This window comes from Spermophilus citellus (genome assembly GCF_964194105.1).
Source record: "Spermophilus citellus genome assembly, chromosome: 6".
In the NCBI taxonomy this organism is placed as follows: Eukaryota; Metazoa; Chordata; class Mammalia; order Rodentia; family Sciuridae; genus Spermophilus; species Spermophilus citellus.
The window spans coordinates 80,456,919-80,477,478 of NC_138187.1; the positions used below are offsets into that span (position 1 = coordinate 80,456,919).

Consider the following 20,560-nt stretch of genomic DNA (forward strand, 5'->3'; position numbering starts at 1 on the left):
AAGTTTCCCGGTTGTTTGTATCTGGTGTGGGTGGGAGTCACACACCTGCTAAAGTAGATTCCGCTGGGAAGGAATCTCTTTGGCCAAACTTTGGTGACTTCCCCTCTCTGCTATGGCGGGCCCCTGGCTCCTTGCCGGAGTGTCCGAAGGGAGGGGTGGAATCTGACACAATCTCTGGTTTTAGTTCCCAGGTCGCTATTTCGTAAAGGGTTGGTTAGATTCCCTTCAAGCTGTCTGGGGGGAGGGGAGCCGTTCGCCGGGTGGGCGGGGCTGTTAGTAGAGCTGGGAGGGCACGGGCTGTCTGCTGGGCCCGGCGGGGACACTTCTCGCTGCGCCGGGCCGCCGGGGGTGGGGGGGGCTGCCTGTAGAGCCGGGCAGCTGCGGCCGCGTGGCTAAGATCCGGGCGAGTGGAGTGGCCGTTCGCTGAGCGAGAGCAGAGCCTTCCAGGACAGCGAGATGGCGGGTGCCGTCTGCGGGTTCAGGCGGACCGCGCCGCTTGGGGCCACCGGCCGCTTTCTGAAGCGGCTGGTGGCTGCGGGACTGGACCTCCGCGCCCGCGTGACCGGCCAAGATCCACTTGTCTGGGACAAACTGACACTTCTAGTAAACCTACCAATTCCCGGCAGGTCCCCTCTTCACGGAATTTTGCTAGAAGTTCCTCAGTAGGTAGACTGCCGCTGTTCCAATGGGTCTTTCTGACCCCGTTAATGTGGAGACATTGGAATCGCTGCTTCCTCGCCGGCGGCCATGTTGGATCCCCCTGTCTCCCCTTTTTCAATCTCCTTCCCCAGTATCAGAAAAACTTTCCTTTACTCTTTCTTTTTTCATTGCTTTCAGTTAACTTATCCCTTCTTCTTTACAGCTGACACCTGTTCCCTATCTCCTGCCTCTTCTCTGATCACTGTTTCAAATACTTCAAACTTTCTCTTGCCTTCCAACCCTGTTTTCTCTTTCTTAAGAAACTGCAATCCCACTAAATAATAGAAATTATATAGATTATGAATTCCTACCCCATTCCAGTTGCTGTGATTATTAATACAGTGAACAAGATAGTAGACACCTACTGTTTAACACCTCATCTAGTTCACATTTTTTTTTTAATTATTGGTTCTGTTGTTAAATGCTGACCCCACCATTCCTGAATATGTGACAATTAGTGTTACAGATGTCAGAGTAGACATGTGACACTGAATATTTATCTTAAGGCTATACATTGGTGGCTGACATTAGTGCTATTCTTGGCTTCCCACTCCCACTAAGAGGGGCTTGGAAGAGATTGAGATCACAAAGTAGAGATCATGCTGCCAAGAAATACATCTCAACCAAACAACGTGAATCTCATTTCCCATACAATCTAGCTCCACTTGAAACTTAACAGTATTCCAACTCTAATAATTAGACACAAACCAAACCAATAACCAGGACCCAAGGAGGAACAATCATAGAGGGACTCAGGTCCCACCCTTGACATATATTAAACTACCAAAAACAGAGAGAAATCCCAGAACAAATAAGATCCTAACACCAAAAGGAAGTATGCAAAAGAGAGGAAGGGTAATCCATCTCAACTGAATTCCAATACCTCTGAAAACATGAGGGAATCCTAATGTTATATATAACTGAAAAAAAAGTAAAATAACATGAAAAATCAGACAAATAAAATTCCCCCCCAAAAATTCACAATTTCCCCCAAAAGGATTACACTAGTATTGACATGGGTGAAATCCCAGAAAAAGATTATAAAAAACTTATTATTGAAATATTCAATGAACTAAAGATTCTAAGGAGTTAATTAAGAGAGCAAACATAGGAGATGAAAGACTACTTTAATAAAAAAAATAGAAACAATGAAAAGAAACCAGTCAGACGTCCTAGATATGAAAGACACAATCAATAAAATTAAAAATTCATTTGAAAGCATCACCAACCAATTAGATTATGTAGAATATAGAACTTCAACCCTGAAGACAGAACTTCAAGCCTTGAAGAGAGGGTATATGAACTTGAGACTCAGGCTGAACTAAATGGGATAAAAGATAGAACATGATCAGAATATATAAGAACTCTGGGATAACATCAAGAGATCAAACCTGAGAATCACTGCAATAGAAGAGAACATTGAGATACAAACTAAAGGCATTAAGAACATTTTCAATGATATAGAAAATTTTTCCTATATCAGAAATAAGATACACATATAGGAAGCTTAAAGTACCTCCAAATAGACCTATTCAAATGAGAAGCTCTCCAAGACTCATCATAATAAAAATGCCTAATGTGGAAAACAAATGAAGTATAATAAAAGCTTCAAGAGAGAACTATCAGGTTACATTTAGAGGCAAACCAGCAAGGCTCACATCTTATTTCTTAATTCAGACCCTAAAATCAAGGAAGGCCTGGGATAAGATATTCCAAGCTTTAAAAGAAAACAGTTGCCATCCAAGGTTACTATACCCAGCAAAGTTCAGTTTCAAATTCAAGGGGGAAATAAAAACTTTCTGTTTCAAGAATAAACTAAAAGAATCATAGCCATGAAGCTAGCACTACAAAGAATTCTCCAAGATAAACTGCACACAGAAGAACTCAAAAACAAATTTCAAAGCTCCCAAATAGAGGTAGATCAAATAGAAGAGTAATCCACTAAGTGAGAATCAAGATAATATTAAATATAGGAAAAATAACAAAGTGGCAGGAAACCACAAACACATATCCATACTAACATTGAATGTTAATGATCTTGACTCCCTAGTTAAAAGACGTATTAACAGAATGTATAAAAAAGAAAGAGCATAGGCGAAGACCCACAGGTTGAAGGTAAAAGGATAGAAAAAATGTTCCACTAAAATGGGCTCTGAAGCAATCAGGAGTAGCTATTCTTATATCTGACAAAGCATATTTAAAGCAAAACTTCACCAAAAGAGACAAAGGACACTACATCCTAGTAAAGGAAATAATCTAACAAGAAGATATAACAATAGTAAACATTTATGCCCCAAATGTCATTACACCCAATTACATTAAAAATATACTCCATGATATTAAATCTCAAATAGACCTCAACACAATAAAATTGGGCAACTTCAACACACCCTTATTACCAATAAACATGTTATCAAAACACAAAATCAAAAAAGATATTTCCAACCTAAATAAAACTACAAATTGAGTGGTTCTAACAGACACCTACAGAATCTTTCACTCTTAAACAGCTGAATTTACCTTCTTCTTATCATGAAAAGCCAAGGTTCATCGTCGGAGATTAAAATGCACACACACAGATAGCAGTGACAAAGATGAAGCACTTTATTGCAAGCTGGTGCTAGCTTATATAGAAAAGAAAAGTCAGTTATTGTAAACCACGAAGTTCCCGGGGCCAATCATAGTAAAGGTCAGGTCATCACCTACGGTGCATGCAGGTCCACCCTGCATGAGATTCATGGGGGGCAGGAACTGTTCACAAGCATGGAAGACGGGAAGACCAATTAGAAGGTTTTCAAGACAACTTGTTATCCGCCCACTGGCAATTTGCCCACCACCATGTCTGAAAGGGAAACTCCCAACAGTTCTAACAATCACCTACAGAATCTTTCACCCCTAAACAGCTGAATTTACCTTCTTCTTAGCAATTCATGGAACTTTTCCCCAAACACACCATATTCTAGGTCACAAAATAAATCTTAGCAAATACAAAAAAAAAAATCAGTATAATCCTATGCATCCTATCAGATCAAAATGGAATGAAACTAGAAATCAACAGCACAAACAACAATAGAATACATAAACATATGGAAATTGAAAAAAATACTCTTAAATGAAGAATGGATTAAAGAAGAAATGAGAGTAGAAATCAAGAAATTCTTAGAAACAAATGAGAACAGAAATACAATACTATCAAAATATCTGGGACGGTATGACAGAGAAAAATTTGTAGCATTGTAAGAGGAAAATTTATAGCATTGAGTGCCTACATTAAAAACCTAGAGAGATTCCAAATAAATAAGCTTATGCTCTCAAGGCCTTAGAAAAAGAAGAACAAATTAATCCTAAAATCAGTATCAGATAGAAAGTAATTAAGATCAGAGCTGAAATTAATGAAATCTAGAATTTTAACAAAAGGATCAATGCAATGAAAAGTTAGTTTTTCAAAAAAATAAATAACAAACCCTTAGCTAAATTAACCAAAAGAAAGAGAAGATCTAAATCAATAAAATTAGAGATGAAAAAGGATATATCACCACAGACCCTTTTGAAATCCAGAGGATTATCAGAAACTATTTTGAAAATTTATACTCCAATAAACCGGAAAATCTAGAAGACATTGACAAATTTCTAAACACATATGACCTACCCAAATTGAAACAGGGACATACAGAAAACCTAAACAGACCAATATCAAATAATGAAATTGAGACAGCAATGAAAAACCTCCCCAAAATAAAAGAAAAGCCCAAGACCAGATGGATTCTCAGCTGAGTTTTACCACCAGTCTTAAAGAACTATCACCAGTCTTATTTAAATTATTTCATGAAATTGAACATGAGGGAATACTCCCAAACACATTCTATGAAGCCAGTATAACCCTGACACCAAAACCAAGGACATTTCAAGGAAAAAAAGCTTCAGACCAATATCCTTGATAAACATAGAGGCAAAAATCCCTAATAAAATATTAGAAAACCACATTCAAAAGCACATCAAGACGATAATATACCATGATCAAGTGAGTTTCATCCCAGGGATGCAAGGTTGGTTCAACATATAAAAATCAATAAGTGTATTTAGCCACTTAAACAGAATTAAGGACAAAATAAATCACATGATCATCTCAATAAATCAGAAAGGTCTTTGATAAAATCCAGCACCATTCATGTTAAAAATGCTGGAGAAGCTAAGGATGGACAGAATTTACCTCAACATCATAAAGGGTATTTATGACAAACCCAAAGCTACCAACATATACTGAATGGAGACAAACTAAAAGCATTTCCTCTAAAATCAAGAATGAGACAAGACTGTCCACTCTCCACTCCTATTTAATATAGACCTTGAAACATGAGCCAGAATGATCAATCAAGAGAAGGAGATTAAAGGGATAAAAATAGGGGGAAAAAAGTCAAACTATCTCTGTTTCCTGATGACATGATCCTATAGCTGGAAGTCCCCAAAACACCAGAAGATATTGAGAACTTATAAATGACTTTAGCAAAATTAGCAGGATACAAGATGAACACTCACATATTAATATGTTTTCTATACTTCAACAGTGTGATTCAGTCAAAAAAGAAATCATAAAAACCATTCCATTCACAATAACCACAAACAAACAAATAAACAAAACACCTCGGGAATTAATCTAACCAAGGATGTAAAGGAGCTCCATAATGAAAATGAAAAGGAAATTGAAGAAGAAGGAAATTGAAGAAGACTTCAGAAGATGGAAGGACATACCATGCTCTTGAATAGTCAGAATTAATATTGTCAAGGGGCTGGTGGTGGCTCATGGTAGTGTGTTTGCCTACCATGTGTGAGGTACTGGGTTTGATCTCAGCACTACATATAAATTTACAAAGGTCCCTTAACAATTAATAAAAATATTTTTAAAAAAGAATTAATATTGTCAAAATGGCCATATTACCAAAAGTAATATACAGATTCAATGCAATACCCATTAAAAATATCAATTACATTCTTCACATAATTAGAAAAAAAAATAATCCTTAAATTCATTTGGAAGAATAAGAGACCCAAAATCACCAAAGCAATACTAAGCAAGAAAAGTGATACAGGAGGCATCACAATACCTGATCTGAAATTGTACTACAGAGCTATCATAACAAAAACACTGTGGTTTTGGCATCAAAATAGACCCAAAGACCAATGGAACAAAATAAAAGACACAGAGACAAATCCACTGATCTATGGCCATCTAATACTTGATAAAGGTGCAAAAAAAAGACTTTGGAGAAAAACACATCTAAGCAAATGGTGCTGGGAAAACGAGATAGCTATATGTAGAAAAATGAAACTAGATCCCTCTCTCTCACCCTGAACAAAAGTCAATCAAAAAGGACTAAAGTCATAGGAATTAGACCAGAAACCCTGGAACTGCTAGAATAAAACACAGGGTCACCACTCCACTACATATTGTAATTATTTATTGGATAATATTGGAAAACTTTTTAAAACTTCAGTATCTACCTTTCCACCTAGCATGGGAAAGAACTTTTTCTTTGTCCTGGATAGCACAGAGATTAGAGTTCATTGTAATTAATCCCAATCTAATGGGTGAAATACAACATTTTATTGTACCTTTAGTTTGCATTTTCCAGACTATTCATGAACTTGAACACCTTTTCATTTATTTATTAATCAATTTGGACTCTTTTATAATTTGTATTTTAAGAAATGAATTATTTTCCTTGCCTATTTTTATTATTAACTTCTATGTCTTTTTCTTATTCATTTATTTATTATAGAATTTAACTCTCAAATTTCTCATGTGGTTTGCAAATGGTTTTTTTCCCCTCTGCCATTTATCTTTTGATATTATTTGTGGAATCATTTAAAATTCTAAATGTTTTTCCAAAACTCCTTTTTATAACCAAAACTCCCCCCCCCCTTTTTTTTTTTTTTTTGCTTTATAGTTTTAGAGATTACTATTTTGCTTACGGATTCTGTGCATTTTGGTTTAAAAAAAATTTTAGCATTTAAATATTTAATTAATCTAGAATTTATTTTTGTATTTGGTGTGGGATGAGGTCCAAATTTTTTCATTTTTTTTCTCAAAATGATTAGTTCACCGTTCCAGAAAAAAATAAATGCTATCAGATTTTATTTTAGAGGAGAAATACAGAATAAAACATCCTTTCTCCTATTTCCATTTTGCCACATGTCAGTTTCAGGTCAACACAGATCTTCTTATGGATTCTACCCTGATAATTTGTCTGCCCCTGTGCTGGTTTGATTAAAGAAAGTTTATAAGTTTTATGGATGGTAAGACATATCAGGAATGTACTCTGCTTCAAACATGCAAACATTCTATTTTCTCTTTTGTATCTTGGGTACTTATTGTTCCATATAAACATCTAATTGTTTCACATAGTTCACAAAGTAAAATAAATAAAATAACCTCTCCTGTACAAAGCACACACACACAATCCTCTACGATTCTATTTATAATTGCATTGTGTTGTATGGTTATTTAGGGGAGACACATTGCTGCCTTTCTGATATTACATCTTCCCATCTCAATAAAAGTTGCTTATTTACTGAACAGCTATTATAGTACACGCTGTTGTTTCAAGTTGATCAAGTCTTAAGGCAAACTCCTTGATTGGGTCTGGATGATTCTATAATTTTGATTAAAAAGCACTAACTAAAAAGGAAAAAGTTGGAGAAAAAATTTGTATTTTAGTATGTTTCTCTTTTTTTCTAGATAAACACACATTTCTCCTCAGGATGCCCACCCTTTATTATCCCAAAGAGCAAGGAATTCCCTCCCTACGGGGAACCCAGGCAGTCAAAGGCCTGAGAGTTTAATTCTGCTGGCTTCCTAGGGGGGCAGCTGCACTCCTGTCCCAGGCTTGACCCTACTGTGCATTCTCCAGGCTCCTGAGGGAAAGTGCCTGCAAGTTTCTATGATGCCCATCTCCCTCACTGCCAATTCACCTGCCAGGGGCCTGGCAACACTATTTTCTGGCCCATGTATTCTGTGGACCCAGAGGCCTTGTGCCACCACACAAGCAATAAGAACAGGTCTGGCATCCCTGAGCCCTTGGCCTTGGCTTAACCCCAGGACACTTCCTTGTGTTTCCTTCTCTCCCCCTGGACCAGGCCTGTTTGCTTTTGTGTTGCTTTTTACCTTTTCTCAACCCATAACATAACTCCTGACCACATGGTTTCCTTTGCTGTCAGGAAAGCAGCCCAGATGTACGGTTGCTCTGTTAAGCCAGTCTTGGCATGAAAGATGGGAAGGCAGACCAGAGAACAGGCTGAGCAAAGCCTGTGCAAAGATTGTCCCGACCCAAGGGCACAGTGACCCTTAATTCACTGCTCACGTTGTGCTTGGGCTCTTGGAAGAATAGGCAAGGAAGAGATTTGCCTACATCTCTATCCTTGTCTGTATAGCTCTTTGTATGGAGATTTGCTTTTTTCTTTTTTTAATTTTTCTCCATCTGTTACCAAACCAGGACTCTCCTGGCAGTCAGCCTGGGTCAAGATGCAGTGGTTAGTTCCTTGTTCCTTTTGAAGGTTGACATTTTCCAACATCTGCAGCCTTGATATTGAGCATAAATAAATGGTTGTCAATTCACTCAGGGAAAAGATTCTTTCTTTTTTCTCTCATGACCTATGTCTAAAACACGTGACAGAGCCTGAGCTGTCTGTCATTAGCAGTCTCCCACTTCTCAGGCCCTCTGTGCTGTCAGAATGCTTGCAAAAGACCTTTATTGGATATAATGGTTAAAAAAAGTTATCACTTGGTATCACAAGATGAGGCTACACTTTCTGTGCATATTTTTGAATAATATTTGAAAAAGTATCTTCCCTGTGGAAAAACTAGAATGTCTTTATAAAAATAGGCCTGTTCTAATGTCAATTTTCTGCCTGAATAAAAGTGAATGAATATTAAACATTGCTGCAGGCAGTCTTGTCTTTGGAATTAAAGAGTCCCTGCTATAATAAATAATTTTGTAAAAACACAAATTTTGTCTAAGCAATGCTAAGCCCCCCCCCCCTTTTTTTTTTTTTTTTTGGTAAATGTATTTTCAGTCCAGAGTACATACACTTACAGAGTAATGTGTGAACATGAGACGTTGGTTTTAGAATAAGTCTCATATATTTTGAAAAAGCGGTACAGCCACCTACCTGTTATAAAGTGGTCCAGTGGCTAAATGGGGAAGAGATGACTCTTCCCAGTGGGAAGATGGCATATGTCTTGGAGGAAAAGTGAGTCACATTTGGCACTACTAAATTGTTATTCACTTGGATAACATATTAGGTCCATGCTGAGGAAAATGCAATGTGTCCTGTAAAAGGAGCTGTAGACTCAAATCAGCTGACTTGGTTTCAAGTGGGTGGTCAGGCTGTTACCTGCTAGCTGTGTGACCTCGAACAATTTATTTATGTGCAACGAACCTCACTCTTATCGACCACGAAAGGGAAACATTAGACTAGATGGAGTTCTCAACTGCGTTACTGCACAGGCTGGCATGTCTCAGTGGGTTGTGAGGTAAGTAATTGATTGCTGCTAGAAATAAAGTCCTGACGTTTGCAAACAATTTATGGTTGGATCGAAGATAAGTTTAGCCCTGTGATGTCACTCTCACCAATTCACCTTCAGAGATGGTTTGGGGGTGTGGGTGGTGGTGGTGGTGGTGGGTGGGCAGGGAGTGACTTATGGTTGCCATGCTGGTTACGACATCAAATTATGTTTAGTATAAACAGAAAAAGGGGGAGGGGTCATGATTAATGTTCTTTATAAATGAATGACACTGCTGCCAAAATGCCAAGAATTGTGAATGATCAATTTCATTATTTAAGTGCCTATAAAATGTTTTCATGGCTACTGTTGTCAGTAAGTTTCTGGTCATTTGCCTTCCTTCCAAACAAATGACTTTTGTCAATATTTTGTTGATGGCTGAAAAAGGAAATATGACCTTAAAGACGGACCAGTGTGTATGAACTGCTGGGCTGATTTTCCCTAGCATTTCTTCGGGTTATCCCAATCCTCTTTACAATAACAAGTGAGGATTCTCACACATCCGGAGCTGGTGGCTAAGGGGTTAGATAATGACAATATCCAGGGGTTAGAAATGTGTCCAGAGGCAGAACGTGTCTGCTATTTTTCTGATTCTGTTTTTTTCTTCTCTCTCTACTTAGCCTTGGAAATTGTGATTTCCTGGGGTTCGAGTAGTCTTAAATTTCAAATTCAGTATTTCTATATTCTAGACCTTCTTTGCCTCAAGGCATCTTAACAAAGGTATAAAATATTGTCAAGTCATAATGAATCCCCATCCTCTGTTCCTACCACCAAACACACGCATGCTCAAATATACACCATCCAGGAATTGCAGATCACAACAGCCAGAGGTATGAGGACTCAGCCCATCTCTGGCCAGGGTTTACTTATTGCTCATTGTAGAAATAAATTCCTGACGTTTGCAAACAATTTATGGTTGGAGCGCAGATAATGCTAAATTTTGCAGATATTAATTCGCTTAATTCTCATAACGACTCTGAGGTATCTAATATTAATATATTTTTGTTAGTGAGAATGCTGAAGCTCCAAGAAATGAAATATCTTGCCCAACTGGCAGCATTTTGGCTGAGATTCACACTCAGGTGGTCTGGCTCCAAAATCAAGACTCTTGACCAGTCTTCTGTGCTGTATCATCAGTATTCAAAGTCAATTGGGCTTACGACAGTTACTTTCACTTAACTATTCTCTGAAGTAGCTTTTATTAACCCAGTGGCATATTTGAGGAAGCCAGGAATCAGTGAAATTAAACACATGACTAAGATCTAAGATCACATGGCTGGATTTGTGTATGGGGTGTGTGTGTGTGTGTGTGTGTGTGTGTGTGTAACAGAGAAAGAGAGAGGGGGTGGGGGGGGGATTTAACCCAGGAGCACTCTACTTATGAGCTACATTCCCAGACCTGGTTTTCATTTTTATTGTGAGATAGGGTCACTAAGTTGCCTAGACTGACCTTGAACTTGCATTTCTCCTGCTTCAGGTTCCTAAGCAGCTGGGATTACAGGGGTGCACCACCATGTGGGGCACATCACTGGAAATGTTGGTAGGCAGTGAAGGAATCTCTTTGGCTTTAATACTATGGAGTTTCCTCTGTTATATATTGTTTTCCATAGAGTTAAGAAATCTGATGCAAATGAATGTGAAACTCATCTGGAACTTTTTCCTGAGAAGATTATTTGTCGTATTTGGAGTTTTCATGTATTTTGTGGACTCCTAGTCACTTGATTATTATCTTTGTAATTTCACTAAGCTCTAGGTTTTGAATATTTCAGAAGACTCACTCTACTGCTTGGAGCACACATTCCAAAGAAAAGACACTGCATCTTCTGGCTTCCCTAGTCCCACTCAGGTCCTGATGGCTTAAGTCCTCAGGCTCTGTCCCCTTGGTTCAGAGCCAACAGAACCAAGCCCGATGGAGTACTTGGTCTGTCTGCCCACTGGCAAGTGGCTAGCAGAGCTGTATTTGCTTACCTAAGCCAGTTCTATGAGCCACAGCTTCTTTTTTCTTTACTCCCACCTATGACCCAGCACAAGATGGAGGTTCTGCCCTAGTTCCTAATTTTAGGTAGCCTTTAAGGACTGGGATTTTGCTTGCTCGTTGTTCACTGAAAACCTATCAGTACAGTTTTGCTCCCCTTCTTTGAACATGACTCTGTTGCTTATCCTCAATCACTGGGTAGGATTAACCCAAGCACCTTCCTTTTCTACCTTCATCCTCTAAAACTTATCCCTTAAAATTCAGCATGACTTTCAAAGTATAGGGATTTGAACAGTGTTGATTAACAGTCTTCAGCGGTGGGAGCTTTTCAAGCCTCTTTTTTTAATCTTAGGCTGATACCAAGATTCAGTAACTATTATGCAGAGTCAGTAGGAATCAGAAACCTGGCTAATAGTGTTGGGAGTACTGGTAGCAATATCACAATCACCATCATGCCCAGCATTGGGCTAGGCATCAGTGATCAATGAGTCTTGCATCATGTCCACGAGAACTGGCAGATTCATTTGTGCCAGCAGAGACATATTCCTCTCCAATTTTATTCAGCTTCCCCGAGCTGGTCAACTGACCTCTATGCTTTGAAATCTTTATATGATACATTTTCCCATCTGGGGGAAAAAAAAAATTAGTTACCAAAACTTAACTCAGAAGATATGCTGTAAGTATTTGTGTTCAAAAATTGTTGGAACAGCAAAGTGAGACCAGGTAACCTGGAAAATGCAAGGTGAGCATATGAAAGTGAACATTGCCATCTTCTAAAAGACAAAGGGCTTCAAGGAAGAAAGGAAGGTAAGTCTCCTGGGATGGACCTTGATAAGGCACATAGATTTTGAAACACTGAGGAGAAATAGAAGATGGAAAACATCTCATTCCAAACATGTAGAGAAAAATTGCTTTTAGCTTCTCCCAAAGCAAATCCACAGGGACTGAGTGTGCCATTTGCATCCTGGGGACATTCCCCCCCTGAAGACTGCATCACACTAGCCTTGCCAAGACTGCACAGAGAGCTTCATTTACCACCGTGGAAATATCTTCACTGGCTGGTGTTCACATTAAGGCAAACAATTAACAAGTTAATTAATTGTGTTTTTTCCTTGCTTTTCTATTTTCCAAGCTGCTTTTCCTTGAATAGTAGCCAAGGCACTTTCCTGTGCTTACCAAGCTTGCTTCCAGGATTCACAGTGCAAGGTTTGCAAAAATATAGCATTTCAGGAAAGCAAGCCAATGAAGGGTTTAATTTCTAATGACAGCACTCAGTGGAAGATCTTTATACATTTATAGACATTTAATTTTTAGAATAGAAATAGAAATGGAGTGATATTTTCTATTGTTCTTCCCGGAGTTTGTCATTAATTGACATTCAGTATTCACCACGGAACACTCTAACAGTAAGTAGCTGCTTACCCATTTAGAAAACAGGTTTCCTGTATTTTCAGAATGAATTAAACCCGAAATAGGCAAGAAAACAGCCTGAAATGAAGTACAGATAAGTGACAACAGTCTGTTACAAAGGCCATGTATTTGACTCAGTTAAAAATGTAGACCCCTCCCGTCCAGCCTTAGGCTGTATATAAAAAATAAGAAACTAGAATCAGGATATTGTGACAGTAGAAATGGGGTTCAGAACAAGACAGGGACAACAATCTACTGCCATTATATGTAGATACAAATAATTTTCTATACCTTAATATCCATTCAGAGTACCACAACTCTTAAATAAAATAATTGCTATTCCTACTTTTAACCCATCTTCTCAAAAATAAAATCAAACTGTTTAGTATATACTAAAAAAGAAACAGTCATGATTAATATTGTTTATAAATAATTCAATTGAAATAATGATTTTATGAATGATGACATAAAGGAATGTAATTTATCTAAAAAATGAGTTTATGTGTAATATTTCTTCTGCAAAGATGCTAGATGAGGCATTACTATTTATCATTGAACATGTTGCATCCTACCTTAGTTACAATTTAGATATTGTACTCCCTGTTTTAAGATGGGAAAATGAGTCAGTAGGTGAATGGACTAAGGCAATATTCGAGTTTCCCAGGGACAATTCAAGACACCATCACCTCTTCTGTTGCTGATCTTGTCCTCTGCAAGATGAGTTGAAGGAAAGAAAAACAAGGAGAGCCTCATTACTCTCATCTCCTTGGTTCTCTGACCATTCTCTCTCTCTCTCTCTCTCTCTCTCTCTCTCTCTCTCTCTCTCTCTCTCCTTTCTCTCTCTCTCTCTCCTCTCTCTCTCCAATTTTATAGAATTGAACAAGAAAGTAATCTTCACTTTAGGTAAGTGCAGATTTCAGAATTTCAATGTTCCACCTTTATAAGGAAAGACAACATGAGCACACAAGCAACATGACTGTAAGGCCCTCTTGTGATATGAATCAACACAGGACACTTATTAGATTTTGCATCCCCAAAGCAGTATATCAACATAGCACCTGTCTCTGATTCAGAGTTCTTGGCCTATATCAAGCGCTTTACAAGATAAACATATCTAAAATGAACTTTGTACATGGTAAGCACATATGTAGCATTTTATGATATGATTTCTGTAGTTCACATAAAATTGAATTCTGACATTAACCAAGGCATGCTTTGTTTTTACCTTGGCATACACACGTCATGGTCACTTATGAAACCTCAAGCCCCCAGCGTCCACTGTGCTGCTGTGAGTCATTGTGGATTTGCCTAATTACCCATCCTTGAAAGGTATTATGGGGTTCACCTCTTGATTTTCACACATTTTGTATTTTCTGCACAAAGATATCACTTCCTTTTATTTATATTCTATGTTCTTTCTTTCTTTCTCTTTGATGTCGGGGATTTCCTTTCAAGAACTAGTTAATTCACAAAGCCAAATGACCAGAATCCTGGTTCTTCTTCTAACTATCTCTGAGATCTTAACATGTCATCCCTGGATTTTGGATCCCTTACCACTATAGCAAAGGGTCTTCCTAGCTCTCTAATGTGCCTTCTACCTCTGATTCCACAATCTTTATTCATATCCCTTTAATGTAGAACAATGCTGTAATTATCCATGTAATCATTTGGAGATCTTTTTTTTTTTAAATACCAGATGCTAGGACCCCTTTCCAGACTAATTAAATGTAGGGGTAGAATACAAACATAGTTTTTGAAGCTCACTCAATTTGAAGAATTGATTCTTACATGCAGCCAGAGTCAAGAATGGCTAGTTTTCACTAAAACATCCTCATTTTATCTTTGGCATTTCTACTGGTCCCTATTGCAAATAATCAGAAAGAAGGAAAGGGGTAAAATGTTCCAGAAGTCCCTCTTTATAGAAACAAAAGAGTCTGATTGCACAAAGGTATCCAATAGCAGAGGAGATAGTATTGTTTGGGGGGAATTTTCTAAAGGAGCCATTATTTTCTAGGTGCAGAATATAAACTTTTCCAGAGTTGGCTCTTTTAGTTTTAGGATACTGAAGTAAAAGAGTGGTTGATCCCCAGTTTAGCTACTGTTCAATTTTTTTCAAATAAGTTTTTCCCATGAGGATCAGCAGTGGATATACAGTGGGTGCTATGACTATGCTTTGAGATCAGAATTGCTGGATGGAGCACTTCCCCAAACATGGGCCACATGCGCATCTGCTACAATTCTAGCCTAGCACCCACTGCGCATGCCCTCCCCTCTCCCAGATGCTGCTCCTTTAGAAAGCCATCCTGCTGGAGTTGAATTAGAATCTACAATCCAGTGCTTTTTATCCTTGACTATGAAAGTTTTATGTTTCTTCCAATAGAAAAGAAAAGTTTCGATTTAAAGCAATATATGCATAGTACTGAGACTGCCGTGAAATTCTACAGCTGTATTTGATGACAACAGTGAGCCATGAGTTATGACAGGTTAGGAGTGGGGAGAGAGGCAGCCAGGGTAGTAGAAAGGACACTGCCTCATGGGTCCCTCAAGCTGGAAATGAGCTTCACTCTGCAGCTAAGGGATTTGAGTCTGCCAACTTCTTTTTAACCTTTAAAAATTTCTCCATTGATGTGATTCTGCAATCTGTATTTGGGAAAAAATGGGAGTTCATAATCCAACTGATTCTAATTTATGAAATATGATTTGTCATGAGCTTTGTAAAGTTGTGAACATCCAATAAAAAAAAAAACTGTCGAATGAGGGAGTGTGATAAGATTGTCTCCTGGGCCCCTTTAAGCAGTCAGCTATTACAATTCTAAGCTCATGTGCCGCTACTGCTTTTCCTTTGGCTGACAAATGGTCTTGTCTCGTCCATTTTCCTCTTTACACAATACTGAAGTTTCTAAGACTTTGACAAGGTGTTCGCCTCTAAGGCAGAGTGCCCTGGCCTTCTCACAGCAGAATGATCCCAAAGGACCTAAGATGCTCCAGCCATAGGATCCCATTCTATTTAATTTGTTGTCTTTAATTTCATATAGGCTTTTCCATCTGCAGGGAAAAAAATGTTTTTACATGCCCTGATATATGAACACTTATTTCTTATTTTTAACCTTTCCAGAACTATTCCCTTGGACCCTCAGTTTAACGACTTCTATCCACAAGCACAACTCTTATCTGCAGCAAGAAATATTGAATATGGGGTGAGTGAGATGACTCGATATGATCGACATGTCTGTATGAACAGTGCAGTGCGCCTGGCTCTGTATCTTGGGAAGTTAATATATTTTTGCTTTAAGTAATTACAGTTTCCCTATGAGGATATTTATATGTTCCAGCAGGCCATGTATCTTTTGCCGTGTCAGATATACACAATTGTGTCTTTAAAAATCAGGAGGCTAATTCTCTTTGATAGCTTCTGAATAAATGTGCTATCTCACAAGCTTTAGCATTAAGATATAAATTGACACGAATATAAAGCAGGCTTTTAAAATCTATCATAGTTGGCTAGCATCTGTTTTGTCATATACTAAATAAACGCAGGTATATAAAAGATTCATCTTGTGGTGCCGATGCTCATGATGGAGGGGTTTATGGACACAGTGAAAATCTTGATTTGCAGTCACATAAAGACATTGGTTTTCCACTGTTTCTTGTCAAGCTCCCGCAGAGGCTCCACGGGAACCAGATTGCCCAGGGCACATGGTTCAGCTGCACCAACAGCCAGTGCAGAGAAGTTACCAGGTAACACAGATGCATGTTGTCACAGTAAAGAAGCACAAAAGGGCTCTGCTTTTTTTTCTTTTTCCTGGGAAAGACTCTAAAACAAAAAGACCAACTTAGCACAAGACATTGAGTCAGATTATGGCAAGAGGAAAAATGATGTATATATTGAAGTAACACACTGGCTCACTTCATAATTATGGGGGGAGGCATACGTACATATCAAAATGTTTTGTTCTGTTTTGTTTTTATCTATACTGTCAAACCAGTGGGTAGCACCAAATAGTGTTATTCCAACTGCAGTTTTTGTTATTTCTTCCTTCTTCCTTAAAATGATCACATTTTTTTTCTTTTGGTTTACTTAACATAATTTTATTTCCAGAGGAATTTATGGACTAGAGTATAAAAGAGGCTATCATTCAGTCAGCCAATACTTAGGGAGCGTATACTCTGTTCATGCTAAAGGCTCTATTTCAGATGCAAGGCCTTCTTGAGCCTGTATTCTAAGGGGGAGGCAGAACTAATGAGCAATAAGTGCAACTATAATGTGTCTGATAAATGCAGTGTAACGCAAAGCTGAGGTGGAGTTGAGGCACGTGGTGATGAGGTGGTGTTTTAAATAGTCAAAGTGGTTAATATTTGGGCAGTGAATTGATAGATATAAGGAACCGTTACATCTGCCTGGGGAAAAAATGATGGAGTTTTGGTGGTAAGAGAGATGCTAGGCAGTGACAGGTTCTCTATTTCAGAGGTAGAAATGACAGAATTTCCTTCCAGATAGGAAGATGTGAGGCATGAGTAGAAAATGATCAGGATGATTCCAAAGGCTTTGGTTTGAACAACTAAAGGATGGAGCTGTCATTTACTGGCACTAAAAAGACTGCAAAGCCGGGTTGGGAGAGGGTAGAATTAGGGCTTTTGTTTTACAGCTGTGAAGTTTGGAACATTTATTAGACATGTGAATGTAGAACTCAAGTAGGCAGTTGTGTATTCAAGTCTGGAGCTCAGAGGCAGGATCTGTGATGAAACACACATTTCAAAATGTTGGTTCTCAGATGGTGGTCCTGGCTGAGATGGAAAGAGGTCAGGAAAGGCAGTGACTGCTGCCCACCTTTGCTTTAGGCATTTTAAATTCAGTGGCTCCCTGGCTTTGGTATTTTAAAAAAAATCTGCCTGGATGATTCTTACATATAATGTAGATTAAATACATCTGATTTAGTGAGTGACTATGGCAAGAGATGAGCAAAAGACTTCAGAGAGAGTCCAGGGCGTCCTAGAGATCAAAGAGAGGAGGGAAAAACAATCAAGAGGAGTTACTATGAGACCGAAGGGAAGTAAGGAGAGAGATCTGAAAGCCATGCTCATCTCATTTTCTTTTTAATTTTTTGGTATCAGCGACTGAACCCAAAGGTGCTTAACCACTGACGCACATCTTTCACTTTGTGGGGTTACCAGGGATTGAACTCAGAGATACTCAACCACTGAGCCTAATCTCTAGTCCTAGTTTGCATTTTATTTAGAGACAGGGTCTCACTGAGTTTCTTAGCACTTCACTGTTGCTGAGGTTGGCTTTGAACTTGCGATCCTCCTGCCTCAGCCTCCAGAGCTCCTGGGATGACAGGCAAGAGCCACCTTGCCCAATGTAAACCCTTTTTATTTTTCATTTTGAGATATAGTTTTGCTAAGTTGCTTAGAGCCTCAATAAGTTGATGAAGCTGGCTTTGAACTCATGATTCTCCTGCCTCAGCCTTCAGAGCTGCTGAGATTACAGGTGTGCACCACCATGCTTGGCTCCAAGTTCATTTTATTAAGGTGTGGTTAACTATATCAAGGGCCATAGACAAGTCAAGTCATGAAGACTGAGAATTAGCCACTGGATTTAGCCATATGAGAATTTTAATGGCTTTTACCAAAAAAAAAAAAAAAAAAAAAAAAAAAAAAAAAAAAAAAAAACCTGTATCGTAGTTCAGTAGGAAGATGGTTTAATTACAGTGGATTCAAGAAGGCCTTGGAGGAGAAAGATTGGAACTAGTTTTTGTAAATCGACACTTTGAATTAATTTCTGTATTAGGGAGAGCAGAGAATGGAGAGCACAGAAAAGGACTGTGAGATGCCAATCTTTCAGTATCTTTCTGGCTTGTGAGCAGTTTGTTCTGACTCATGCATTCCACCAATACCATCTGGCACGCTCACCAAAAGCTTAAAGTTATGGGGCCACCAGATCTTATATTGGAACCCCTAGAAATATGAGCTAAATAATTTTTTCTCTTTATAATCCTTTCTCTTTATAAATTAATTCCGGGGGTATTTTGTAGTAGTAATATGGAACTAATACATATGCATAAGGAAAATGAATGAAAAAATGAACAGGGAAATGTAGAATTGGTGGGCAGGTTAAAATTTTTAGCATGAGGCCAACAGCTTGGTGTGTATTTTCTAGCTACATTGAGCTTTTTGCCTGATGTTGCAGACCTGGAGAGTCAGGTAAAACCAGGGGGGAGTTTCTGCCGGGTAAACAGACTGGAGGAGGAGTGAGCCACTGAGTTAAACTATGTGCTGTGGAGTGTTCATAAAGAACCTGACCACATATGCTAGGTTGGGGAAAGTGGGGATGTGAGAGGAGTGAGCACAGGAAAAAGATGTTGGGATGAATGGATTGGAGGTCTGCCTATGGTCAAAATATTGCTGAAGACAAGGTTCCAGAAGTTCACTGTGGCATGAAATGACTATCAGTTTTCATGAAAGGTAAGCATATTTATTACCAAAGCTGATTTCTCTTTGAATCTACTTAATTAAGTTTTCACCCATTAAAATTAGTTAAGTTATGCAAAAGGGACCATAGCTTTGAACATTAGTATGCATTCTTTCACTTACAATTATGAAATGAATATATTATCGTATAATCTAAAAACAATTAGTGATTGCTAGGATACATCTCAGTCATCCGTCTCTTATAAAGTAATAAATTGCCAAAGACAGAATGAAACCCATCCTGAACACTTTTAAAATATTTATGCTTCTTTGCAACCCCAGTGGTTTAGGGAAATGATGACAAACAACATAATGTATGTCTCTGCCTATTTTGTAAATCACTTTAATTTTGCTGAATTGCTAGAGAGGGATGTGCTGTGGTTAAGAAACTTTTCAAAAATCTAATTGATAAAATTGCATTATACAAGACTAATGTTAGAGCTATAAAATGTTTGGCTTTATAAAATTTTGTCTTACACTTCAGAATTGTATGTGAATGGGCAGTCAGCCACCCACAACCTGACCTAAAGACCTTTCATTCCAGCTTGGGTGTTTTGCTCCATGCCTGGCTTCCCTAGTTTTCTTGTTATAATTTTTGGCATTGTTAAATGAAATTTGTGGGAGGCTGTTGATTTGGAATAGGAACCTGTGCTGAGCCCAACAGACCAAACCAAGGTAAAGTTTAATCACAGTCATTGAGCTTGGCTGGTTATAGGAGGCCTTGTAGTCAATTAAGTAAGCTGTAACCAGTTGATTGGCTGATTGACTAAACTGTAGCCAATTAAATTGTTTTCCATGCTTTGCTTCATTTTTCTATAAATTCTGTCTGATAGCATCCTTGGCTGGACATCTCAGAACTTGCTCTTGTTCTAGAAGGAATTTGGTTCACAAACCCTGTTTTGTTTGTTCTTTGCTCAGATAAACTCTACTAAATTTAATTGGTCTAAGAAGTTTTTCTTTTAGCAGCATCAAAGTTAAGAGTGCAGTTTTAAATAAATTTAAAAACAAGGAAAACACATTTAAAAAGCCCCATGAGTTTTAAGTTTCCTGAGTTCCTAGCCATAATGAGATGACTCCATGTTTGCATCTGTTTGTCAGCTTGAGAAGCGTATGTGGCCCCTGTCTTCTTCCCTGCTCAATCTACTAGTATATGTCATCAAATTGAGTTAAAAGCACTCACTATTCTCAAGGTCCTCAAGCCAAGACCCAGCAACCCTAATTGTCTTTCCTTCAAGTGAGATTGGTCTGGAGCCTAAAAGAGCCTCCTTAGTGGCTCTGGGTTCAATTATTCATCTAGTTCTGGATCAACTTCACCTGAACTTTTACCTTGATACTATGTTTAGCTAAAGGCCTTTGACAATAGTAGTACAAATCTGGTATAGCAGATAATGCCATTGTTTTCCTATTAGCACTGTGGTAAAACAAACTCACAGACCTTCCTTTATTTT

At 38.3% G+C, this 20,560-nt stretch overlaps 1 long non-coding RNA gene across 1 annotated transcript in view; it reads left to right on the plus strand.

The window, feature by feature from the left end:
* LOC308652208 overlaps window positions 1–20,560 on the plus strand; it is a 295,262-nt gene that overhangs the window by 154,733 nt on the left and 119,969 nt on the right. Inside the window, exon 2 of the long non-coding RNA XR_014022754.1 lies at window positions 15,760–15,841. This is a non-coding gene — a long non-coding RNA (uncharacterized lncRNA). The remainder of the gene's footprint in view (window positions 1–15,759; window positions 15,842–20,560) is intronic.